This window comes from Anser brachyrhynchus (genome assembly GCF_964034855.1).
Source record: "Anser brachyrhynchus genome assembly, chromosome: 1".
Taxonomy (NCBI): Eukaryota; Metazoa; Chordata; class Aves; order Anseriformes; family Anatidae; genus Anser; species Anser brachyrhynchus.
This window is the reverse complement of record NC_137694.1, coordinates 34,435,828-34,446,716: the sequence shown is the minus strand read 5'-3', so window position 1 is coordinate 34,446,716 and position 10,889 is coordinate 34,435,828. Positions and strand designations below refer to the sequence as shown.

Below are 10,889 nucleotides of genomic sequence, written 5' to 3'. Positions count from 1 at the left end.
AATCAGGCCTGTCCAGATAGCACTATAATCTCATTAAGTGATACATTTGCATTTTCCAAAGAGACAAGTGGCAAGAAATAGGAAAAAGTAGGTAGGGACCCTATTTGGAGCCTAGTCTTAATAAACTGAATATCTACTGCAAACAGCATATTGGGGGCACCATCCAGCCTCTGCGTAATGTATGCTCAAAGCGTACACTCATGGGAGCAGGAGACTACAGTTTTTTTTCAGGCTGTTTATGTGGCATCTTGGACACATGCCAAAGAGATGATCAGGCCATGGAATGATCTGGCTCAGTGTTACTTCCAAGTGAACCAAGAAGCAGCTGAAATTGTGACAATCACAGCCTGAGCATCGGTTGTGAAACTCCACTCAGGTTCCTTCTCCATTTCCTTGAGTCTAAGTATCCCTATGGCTAGGAATTACAGTGAGTTCAAAAAAAAAAAAAAAAAAAAAAAACAACAAAAACAAAACACAGCCTAAGCAGAGCCTAGAACTTCTTAGCCTTTCTGTGAGTGGTTTGATCTCTGCAGCATTTGCACTAATTCCTAGCAATTGGGTTAAGCAGTGGTGGCAGTAAGTGGACTAGATTTCTGTCTGGACCTTAGTTGGGCTGTATCTTGATATTTTAAGGAGATTGTAAATTTAATATACTTTAGCCCTGAAATCACATCTATCTCAAAACCAAGAGAATGAGCTGCATCACTTTATAAATAACCCACTCCCCCAGAGGCACAGATTAGGTTAGTGCCATAAACATCTTACCATCTAAGCCACTTTTAGTCACCTTCTTGTAAGTTTTTTCAGCAACAAATGTTTTCACCTGATAATTAGATTCTGCATAGCTATAATTTGCTACCCTATATTAAGTTGCACCTACCTGCATTTGGTACAACACCCACCGTAAACTTCTCAGTGCTCAGACTCAAATCCTTAGCACCTTTAAAATAGTGGGTAGATAAACCAAATATTACAGCTAAAACCTGTAAGGAAAAAAAAAATCTGTTAGGTTGTTCAAAGTATAGGCATGAAGGTGCCACAGATAATATAAAATTACTAAACCACTGCATTATAAGTAAAATAAGAAACATTTAGAGCTAATGCAAGGATTTTCTGTTCAATACACAAAAAATTGTGTAGTGTTCACTGTCCAGAAACCCACATTTTCTCCAATATAATCTAGTCTTCATGTGTTATGGGACTTGGTATTATACAGCACAGAATTACATAAACTAATAATTAAGTCTTAAGATTCATATGTAGAAAGTGAACTGTAATGAGGAAAAAGAAGACAAAAACATCAAGTTTATTCGGGATCCAAGTTCTATGTCAGCATCTGAATTTCACAATAATGATTGTTATCTCAAATATTCTGAATACACACCCTGAAATCCTCACATTTTTTAATAGGTTATTTTTCAAAATCCCCATCTGGCTTTGCCATTTTAAGGTCCTCTTTGTGGTAGTAGAAAAAATGATTGTAAAATTATGCTAGAATTTATTTCATATGCTGCACATGTTGTTTGTTTTTGCTTTATCTATAAATGTTTACGCATATCTTTCATCTCTTCAAAAAGGGAATGAGAAGATTTGACGAGCGTGCCTTGAACCCAACTGTCTCCTGGTACAATGAAATATGTTGCCAAGGTTTCCTGGGAATACACCACAGAAACAGATGAAGATAATGTGGTTGTGTATTATGTGATAATGATTATTCTGACTGAAGTATTCACCCCAAGGTATGCTTGAGCATCTGTTGTTTATTTTGGCAGGACATTGCATTTGTATTTTTAAGATATTTAAGTGGGTGAACATATTTCTCCTTAAAGACTATCAAATTGGAAAAAATTAACAAGCAGCACATGGGATTATATACCAGTGATGACAAGGAACATAAATCCAGGTGGGAGACTTACTTTAGTTCTAACACTGTTGATTGCCATAGGAACTTAGGAGGTACATTTGAGAAAGATATTAGTATTGACTTTGCAAAGCAATGAAACCACTTTAAGTGTGAGTCTTGTGGCTGTAAAGGCTTATTCAGTACTGTTCTTCTTTAACAGTAAGGCTGATAGATCACTAGTAAAGTATAGTAGGGTATTTCTATCATATGACTTCTTAAAATCTGATTTTGATAATTTTCCAAGGCATTGCATAAGAAATTTTATGCTATATGAAGTTGATTGCATGGTAAACTTTTTTGACCTGCATTATACAGAAATCAGACAAAGTGACAATCTGAAAATCTGAAAAGTGAATATCTGAAAATACAGGATGTCTGAACCATGTATGATTACAAGTCTACCAACTATACTAAACATAAATACAAAAATGGTAGGTTGAAAAAGCAGTTCATGACTGTAAGTGGTTTCTTCTCGTTGCTTGAATGACTACAAATGTAAACATTGTACTGCACAAGCATCACACTCACATCTAACTCTGATTTCCAAATCTCAGTATCCTCAAAACTGTCCATTACCCTTGTGGGAAGAATTTTCTATGTCAGTCCAGTTTCACTTCAATCTTTTTATGGAGCTCAGCAAAGCCCTTCAAAGTAGACACTGGGAAAAATTACAGCCACACTGGCTACACTCCTTGGATTTTTTTATTACTTTATTTTCCCTGCTAGTTTTATCATTGGCAATGGACATTTTTACCAAAACATTTTTCAAAATAAGAAATAATAATAATAATAATAAAAATAAATTGAAGCAAAGACTAAGCATGATGTAACCAAGTCTGTTAGAGGATTTACATGTTCCATCAAATACAGGTTTCATAGGAATTGATCCAACCTTAGGGATGAGCTATAGGTAAAAATTTCTGAGTAGAAGGTGGCTTAGTTTGTCTTTAAGGATCTCCAGTGATGAAGATTTCACAGCTCCTCCAGACAATCTACTTCTGTACCTCAAGACAAAAGTGTCCCATTCACATCCCCTTGCCTCTAGTCTAAATAGTTCTTGCTAAAATGAAAGTCTATATACCTATGCAGGTATGCAGAGAAATGTTGCTCTTCTTCCCTTTTGCAGCTGCGTTAAAAGATTTTCAAACATACACATGGGTACCTCCTTAATTTTTCAAACTAGAAAATTTACTTTGTTCAAATTTTCCTCTGAAACATGGGGAGAACTTTTGTGTTCTAACCCTCTAGTCATTCTTATTGGCTTCCTATCAGTTACCTCAAGCTGATATAAATTTTTACCGAAAGGCACACAGAACTGGAATAGGGTTGTCCACATTATACTTGTTGGGTTTTAGTTGCTTCCACTGCAATTCTTCGTGTGTCACAGGGTTTTGACCAGTCACCGCTGGTGGCTCTGTTCTCAGTAGTTTAAGATGTTATTGATGCCAGTTGCCAGTCCCACTTTTCTTCCAGCAGTAACACCTGTAGCAGAATTGGCAGATGAGGATGTGTCTGCATCAACTACTCTTCAAAGATGTATGCTGAATTGGTGCATGGCTTTTAAATGAGCAAAAGAGGGTCCATGCACAAAAGCTGCTACCCATTATGAAAAATGTTTCCCCCCAAAACCACACAACTTAGATATAAAAACAAGTTTTATAAACAACTCTTTCAACAGACTAAATCATACCTAAACTCCACCTGATCTGCAATGCTGTGTCCAGCAAAGGTCAGTTGGGCTCCTGTGGTCTAACAAAAATGGCCTGATTGATGTTGCTCCCCCACAAATCCGTAAGACTCTCTTTCATCTTACTCTGTGGTTAGCTGTCTGCTATACCCATTTTCGTTCTCGGTTCTGTGGTCTCTTCCCCTGATTCTTGGGAAAAATTATAGTATTTTCAGATAGATTTAGTTTTTATTTCCTTTTTCTGATGCTTCAGCTAGTAGAAGATACCAAGGGAAGACTAAAAGAAAAGGGAGATATACAGTGATACTTATCTCAAGGAGGGTATAATTCTTTTTAGAATGACAGTGGTTTGCACTTAGCATCTCTATAACTTCATTTACACATTAGTTGTTAAGTTTTCTTGACACTTGTTCACAAACATTTCACTTCCCCTCATTCCTTCTGTGATGCTCAAAGTAGCCTCAGCCATGATCGTTTGACTGCACCTGGTTTCTACAATTAAGAGAGGAAGCTGAGAAAGAAATTTTCAGGACCCTTGAAAATAGCAAGAGTGTATATGGAGGACAAGAGCAATAAACCCCAAAGAGCTTGGGATAGTGAAGACTATTTGGGAAGCTGGAGAAAACTAAGAACTATGAGGATGTTTGCACTTCGTTAATGGAAGAACAAAAATTGCTAATGGTCCCTACAGTGTAAGTTCTCCAAACTCAGCTGTAAGATCAATGCTTACAGCTTATGTAGGCTGAACCAATCACACTGGAAAAAAAAAGATATTTTGAGACCACTGTGCTGTGGGCAGTAAAAATTACTGAATCCCAGCTAAGTGAGAGACTATTTATTGTCTTGCTTCCACCGTTGTTCTTATTCAGCATATTTTGTCACATTATAAACTATGCACAGATGAAAGCTGTTCAGTGGTGCCTGGCAAAATCTCAAGCATCCATGCATCCAGAGCACTAAACACCTGACTCCTAGTATTTGCTGACACGTTGGGTTTTAATACCTTGGGGCATTTTGACTGTGTTTACAGATAGGTAAAGAGGCCAAGCACTTTCTGCAGGCCTGAATACACAGAAGCAAATGTTTCTTAAACTGAATGTCTTTTTTTTCCCTCCCCCACCCTGCCTTTTCAGACTCAGTTTTTCATTATGAGGTTATGTTTCAAGAAAATGAAGATTGCTTAACAGGATATGGGGAAAGTTTGTGGATATTTTAGTTTGGTTTATTATATTTTGGAAAACATAGAGATGTCATTTGTTTAGACTTTGTAAAAACAACAGAATTTCTTAAATACTGAAAGGTATTTTTAGAACCAGTTTTCTGGACTGAATATCTACCCTGAAATCCTTTAAAAATATGCTTCAGAGTGATTAAGGAGTGACTAATCCTCTTACTGTCTATAGCATAAAAAGGTAAACATAATGAGGGTATACTGATTATTGATTAAAGTAGAGCAAACTCTTTTAGAGGTCATCACCATGATTTGTAATGTCACTGCAACAAACCACAGTTGGTGATTTTGGTTAGGTCTGTTCCTCTTTCATATGAAGGAGGTAATAGAAATCATGTCTCTGCTAGCCTGGTTTACCATACCACTTGAAAATAATAATAATAATAATAAAAACGTACATGCAATATACAAGGTGGATAATATGACATAAATGAACACAATAAAATCCAGTCCAGATAAATAAAAACAGAATTGCCAAGGCTTAGCATGCCTAGGCATAGAAACTATACACTTATGCCTCAAGAGAGTTATTTTCAAGTTAAAATTTCAAGTTCATGCAAAGACATGGAAGGAAGCCTAGTATTCAAAGTCAAAACTTATTTTTAATGAAGAAATTTCCCCCTCTTGTCAAAGACATCTTGAAGGTCGACATATCTATGAAACAGAAGTCATACTTACTGTCATGTACTCAAGACAAGCTCAACCTCTGCTTAGGATCAGTTTAAGTGGGCATTATATGAAAAGCTTAGGTCTTGGTAAGTCTTTTTGAAAGCCTGGTCAGTCGGAGTTTCTTGCTTCTTAACACTACTCAAAATCTTAACTGTAGTTAAGGTTAGGTAAGAGCCAAGCTCTTCTGAAAAGCTGGTTTGAAGTGACTGAGAACTACCTTTATCATTCTGAGGATCTTACACACTTATTGACAGTATTCAGAACTTCGCTGCACGTTAGGTGTTTGCTGAATTTCTAAAGGACCTAGAACATGTGCACACCCCTTCTCACTCATGCAGGAAAGCTCTGAGACAATTGGGGAAATCTGAAGTAATATATGAATACCAGAAGTTAAGCCTCATTGTTATTTGCTTATCCACGAAAACACAATTGTCAACATTGTACAAGTTGCCTTTTTTTTTTTTTCCCTGCAAATGCAGGTGATTCTTGAATTCTAAAAGCTGAGAATTTTGACTCGTATGACCCTTACAGATAATTTCAGCCTTCTGACCCGAGCTGAAATTAGTGTAAACTTTAAAGCAAAAATAGGCAAAAGTCTCATGAGGGATCATTAATTAATTTCATACTTTTGAAAGTGCTTTTTGTTCATTACGAGATAGCAGTTAGAGGAACGTAAAAATTAACAGTAGTTTCTGTAGCCAAAATAAGTGAGGGGCTGTAGCCAATAGTCTGAACCACACATTCCCATGCATGTTTATTGTAGCTTCAGAATGGAAAACAAGGACACTGTAATCAAGGAGGAGGAGGTTAAAGAGAAGTGTTTTAGTGAGAACAAGGGAAGATGGATGACAAGTGGATGAAAAAAGGTGAGTGAAGATTGAAGACATTTTGCAGTAAAGAATAGGAAAGATTCCTGCTGAATCACTCTGTTTACTTCTCTCTCAACACCTTCTTCAAATGCATTTGTTCACTTACCAGTTGCAACACACTTCTCCAGCTCATTTGTCGCTTTACTTAGCTCTCTTTGCATTTGGCTCTGATCAGCCAAGCTCCCTAGTCAAAACTTCCTGACTCACTTTCACACATCAGCTTAGTTTCTATAGTGTAGGCACACCACAGAACAAAAGCCTAAATTGATAATCCCTCCTCTTCACACTTCTCCGTGAAGCTCTTCAGCTCTGAAACTAATGCCTTTCAACCTACATAAACGTCTATTTAAGATCATCATATATGTATGATCTACTTGACCTAAGAATCCCACCCCAATCTCAGAAACTCCAGATCACTGGGTGTTTACTGGTATTAGCCTCAGAAGTTTTAGCATGCTAGATATGAAAAAGCAGAAAAAGAGGATGGGCTCCTGCCAGGCACTGAAGTGAAATAACTTCATATTAGTGTAAGTTTCTTACATTGAAACCTACACATAGCAACAGTAGAAAACAATTTTTAATTAATTTTAAGTCTGCGCTCTTTGTGGTTAAAGAAGGAAGAGAGCACCTGTATCCCTCATTGAAGCTATAGGTTTCTACACCAGCTGCATTACATATTAGTTACATCATCTGTAACCACCATTTGTAAGGCTCTCATTTACTCTGGACTTTCTGGGTCATCTAAGCAACTAACAAGCCTCAGCCCTGTCCTAGCAATCAATCACTTGTGATGTTAATGTCTGGTTATCATGTATGTAACACCCAAAATAGTTTCATATATAAAACAGCGCCAGCTTTATATAATCCCTTTTATGTAATTAGATACTTGTTTTCAACCACAGGCAAAAATTAATCTCCTCCCAGTAATCTGAAGTAACTGATATAAATATGCCTAAAAGATCAACGAAACTTTGGGCATTTTGTGTTTATTTTCATTTCTTTTTGGATGAATCATTTAAATTACTGATAACAGAACACTTCCTCTGAATGACTTTGCTAAACAAAACTTCAAAATCAGTCTGGCTTGTCCCAGCAGGAATGTTGGGAAAATGTCCACAGTAAGGGTTCAGAAGTATTAGGGAGGATATGGAGCACAAAGAGATATGTACTAGAAAAGAGTCAGAATATTTTTCCTTTACTGACAAACTCTTCAAAACCCTTTCAGGTAATCCTAGAGTTTCAATAAGCTCTATTGATTTAAGGAATGATTCACACTTGGACTGGAAATGAAGGAGCTTTTAAAGTGCAATCACCAAACCCATATGGTTTATTTCACAACATCTTACTGCTCAACTTTAAAACAAATATAACTCGAATCACAATACAATGATGATTGATGTTTTTCATCAACGCCCAATTATCATTCCATCATGGCACAAGACTTTAAAGCAGAGTGGTCTGAGCCAAGTAAAATACAAAGTGAGCATCTGAAAATCCAGATCTGTGCTCTTACAAAATAACTTACCAAATCACATTTATTATTTTCTAACATGTTAGGTCATGTTAGTTGTATATGGTTGTACAAGATGAGGCATTTATTTGAATCTTATGCTAAGGGTGCTCGTTTCACTAATTTCTGAGTGAGCATCATATCTGCAAATAGATTTTGGTTTTGTTTTAAACAGGGCTTGATCTAGAATTCTTCTAAGCATTGGTGGGATCTGTCCTCAGTTCTTTTTGATTCCGCTGGACTTGTCTTAATATTGAGCATTCAAGAAGTTATCTACATATGTTGGTGAATATTTCATGATCAAATCATTACAAGTCCAGTAAAACTCCCGTTAATGTGCAGAAAATATTAGAATACGTATTGTATATTAGATAGATGAAGAGAGAGAGAGAGACTAACACAAAACAGAGAAAGAGGCATCTCTTGCTGTTTCTCTGCAGTGTCTGACATGACTTGACATGATTTTAGTTGGAAATTAAATTCCATAATTCAGAAGTAGGTTGTTTGGGGCTGATTTTTTCAACATTGTGCAGTAATGGCAACAAAACGATGGCATGTTATGTGAATAGAAGGAAGTGGTTTATACATGCAAATATATATATATTTTAAATATAGGTCTTAAAAGACATACTAGTAATCTATGCAAATTGTTACACTATCGTAGGTTCTACGTTTCTTTTAAACAAGATAAATACTACCACATTTTCAGGCTATGTGTTACTCAAACTTTACAGAGCACAGTATATATTTTGTCCTCAATGCTTGTAAAAGAACTAATATGCTGTTTACTTAATGAGCACTTCATATTCATCTGTAATGCCATCAGTCACCTCAGGTGAACATAAAATCAATTACCTAATAATGATATTCAAAAATAATACATATTAATTTAGAAATAAATAATGTTTTATTCTTTAAAAAAAAAAAAGTGCAACTTAGCTAAACAGCTAAACGCGGAATAATAACCAAAGATGGAATTTATCTGACACACTTTGCCTGATACAGTTATCATAAAATGATGGCATTTTAAAATTTCACCTGCAAAAAGGATTTTGGTTTTGTGCTGCAGTGCAAATTATGGTATCTCTTGTACTGCACTTCCTAATTCTCAATTGCTGAGTTGAATTACAGATATTTGTTGGTTTATAGCTTTTTGTGAGAAGAAAAGAGAGAAACATTTTAATTGGGGGAGAAGGGAGGCATAATTTTAATGCATTTGATCTTTTGTGGGAATGAAAATTCTGAAATAAAATGTTTGCTTTCCAAAGGTGATTTTGTTTTTCTTAACAAAAAGCAAAATTCTTACAAACTCCAAAAAGGATATCATTTTTTTTTACTTAGTTCGCCATTTAAATCAAATATGAGTGATTTAGTAGTGATTTTTTTTTTTAAAAGGCAGACTTATTTACTTCTCATTTTCATTGAATTTTCATTTTCATTGATATCTGTTTTAACACATTTTTTTATTCTAACCAGTTCTTACTGAAATAAGTAATTTTGCCTCTTGATCCGCTAGAAACTTTTCTTATAAGATTGAATGGATTCATATATTTAGATAAAATGTCTTCAGGTACATGCTCCGTAGTCATTAGAACATGTCATTACAGCATCAAAATAGACAATATGACACATACTTTCTGCATTTAGGCACTTGCTCTTCTCTGATAACCATTTACAGCAGAAAAGCAAATGCACTTTTCATGCAGAAGTTTACAGTGATGTTCTTGACTATGCACTTGGGTAACATTTTGTGTCCAAACCCATTTTGGTTTTGAATTTTGTTTGTGTTGTACTTCCTATACGTTACCTTGGGGAAGAGAAGATTAAAGATAATGCTTGTTAAGTTTGGCTTCATATCTTATGAAAACCAAAGTGAATATGATATATTTTCCCTTAGCAACTTTCGAGATTTCTTCAATGATTCCCAAACGCCCCTTAATACCAGTCTGGTAGTATAAAGTAGACTTAAAGCAGAGGCATATAGAATATTCATTCCCTTTAAATACAATTTGCATTGTTGGTGTCATACATAGTGTAAACAAGAAACATGTCCCAAACATCTTGTTTCCAACAGGACTGATTTTTGTTATTTGTTCAAAATTGAATACAAACAAAATTATCATTAGGAAAGATAATTTTTTGACCTAAAATAATCCTATAAGCTAACACTAATTGTTATGACTCCATTTGACTTATACATACACCTTACTAGATGTTTACTCATACTATTCACCCTGCTGAAAATAACTTCATTATGTACAGGTAACAATTCATCATTAGCCACCAACTAGAAATTCACGAGAGAGTGCGAAAACACTCTACATTCTGTCTGGTTGCTTGCAAGGTGAGGTTGCTTGCGATATGAGGTCTTTCTTAAAAAGAACAATTCAATGTCAGACTGAATTTTGTGCCATGCTGCAGTCCTGAATTATAACAGTAACACATGCCAACCCCTGTTCTCTTGTTGCAAATACTAATTCTTCTCTTTTGACATATCATCACCATAAAGTGATGTTTCAGCTGGTAGCTCCCAAGCCAGAAGCTGTGGCACTTGCAAGTGTGAGACACTAATAGAAATTTGCTTTTTTCTGCTCTTATCTGGGATCATGAGCCTAGCAAATCATATGTTTGCTTTCCTGCCAGTGCCTGGTTTGAGATAGATGCAGAAGACAGCACCCCTCTGAGTGATGCTCATAACTGTAACCAAAGGTGATATATCTTCAAAAAAGCGTGATCTGCTAATTAGCAGCAAAACAGACACAGACTGAGTAGTGAGTAGGAACAATTATCTGGTATTAAATTATTTGCAGGAAAATTGTTTTCACTGCCACTGAAAAAAATATATATATATATTTATATATGCATTAGAGCTGTTACAGATATTAGTTCTCAACCCATGGTCAATAAACCATAGGTGAAAACACTAACCCTCCCACTCGCCCTTTTTTTTTGGTTAAAAGTTAAATGATGCACTGACACAAAATGATGAGAATTGTTTGGACTCATCTCTTATGCATGCA

The 10,889-nt window shown here is 35.7% G+C and overlaps 1 protein-coding gene across 1 annotated transcript in view; it reads right to left on the bottom strand.

The window, feature by feature from the left end:
• LOC308188292 (uncharacterized protein) overlaps positions 1–10,889 on the bottom strand; it is a gene marked incomplete at its 5' end in the record, with an annotated part of 68,928 nt that overhangs the window by 3,324 nt on the left and 54,715 nt on the right. The window contains 2 exons of the mRNA XM_080577169.1: positions 881–983; positions 3,180–3,385. The remainder of the gene's footprint in view (positions 1–880; positions 984–3,179; positions 3,386–10,889) is intronic.